Raw genomic sequence first — 1431 nt, 5'->3', positions numbered from 1 at the left:
AAATGCAACAATGTGAATTGCATTTGCGTCAGATAAAAGTAGAGAACGAGATGAAATTCCCATTTCATCAGAGTGAAAAAGATTTTTCTTTCAGGGTATCACATATACAGTACGTGTATTATTATTATCATAACAATTATCTTTATTGTTGTTGTTATGATCTTCATGCTTATTTTTATTATAATAATTGGTACTACTATTGTTATTGTTGTTGCTGTTGTTGTTGTTGTTGTTGTTGTTGTTGTTGTTGTTATTATTGTTATTAATGTTGTTATTGTTGTTGCTACTACTGGTGTAATTATTTTTTCATTAATATTATAATAATCATCATTATTGTCACCATTATCATTGAACTGAGGATGGTGATGATTATGATAACAGTGATAATAAAAATGATTTTCATAATATTAATAATAATAGTGATTGATAACATTAGTAATAACAACAATAATAATAATGATAACAATGATAATGATAATAATAATAACAGTGATAATAAAGAAAACAATTATAATGATAATAATAACAATAATGATAATAATAATAATAGTAATAATGATGGTTTTTAAGTTTGAAGAAACGTATCTATAATTGAAAATCGTTGCGTTGAAAGAAAGGGAGAAATGCTGCCTCTTCTCCATAAGTTTTGCCGTTTCGATAAACATTTTGAGGAAATCGCATTTGAAAAATTTTCCACTACAAAGTTATAGATAACTAATACTACATGTTTTCTGATCACTTATTTGAAAAAAAAATCAAATGGCTTACGTACTTTCAAAAAAAAAAAAAAGAAAAGAAAAAAAAACTATCAGAATTAAGGGTTATTTACAATCTACTTAATCACACTGTATAACAAAAAAGCAACTCATTCATAAAAAATCTTTTTTACACCTTGTTTACATTGAGGTTGCCAGATGTACAAAAATGGGTATCAGCAAGTTTACTTAAATATAACAGTAAACACACACGCACACACACACACACACACACACACACACACACACACACACACACACACACACACACACACACAATCAGTGATGTCGACTACGGTATAATTGTCTCTAATCCCGTCTAGGTGGAGTCAGTATGAGGAGCAAGCTGTTGCACATGCAGCAGACCGTGATCACGGGTCTCCATTGCACTCGGGTGGCGCTAACCCCAAATGTGGTTAACTCGAGTATATGATTTTTGGTAGCGGGGGACAGCGTTCGCGCTATCCCCCTTATCAGAGATATTTTTTAAGACTGTCGCGATGGTCCAGTGGTTAGAACGCTGGCCTCCGACCCTCACGGTCCCGAGTTCAATTCCCCGCCGCGGCAGTCGCAAAAATGCCTGCGCTCCGAATTGTGACTCCAGCCCGATCTTACGCTGAGAAAAACGACATATAGCCTTGAAAGGTCAAACGCAGGCGTCGTAGGGAAAGTCGCC

General features: G+C 34.1%; 1 non-coding gene across 1 annotated transcript; it reads left to right on the top strand.

Moving 5' to 3' along the window:
* The first annotated feature begins 1067 nt into the window (after positions 1-1067).
* On the top strand, positions 1068-1226 carry LOC119590196. Its single transcript, XR_005230249.1, has one exon. It is a non-coding gene; the product is annotated as a U1 spliceosomal RNA (small nuclear RNA).
* Positions 1227-1431: the final 205 nt, after the last annotated feature.

Source organism: Penaeus monodon, chromosome 26, assembly GCF_015228065.2.
Source record: "Penaeus monodon isolate SGIC_2016 chromosome 26, NSTDA_Pmon_1, whole genome shotgun sequence".
Classification (NCBI taxonomy): Eukaryota; Metazoa; Arthropoda; class Malacostraca; order Decapoda; family Penaeidae; genus Penaeus; species Penaeus monodon.
The sequence above is the reverse complement of the archived record's forward strand: the minus strand, read 5'-3'. Positions and strand labels throughout refer to the sequence as shown.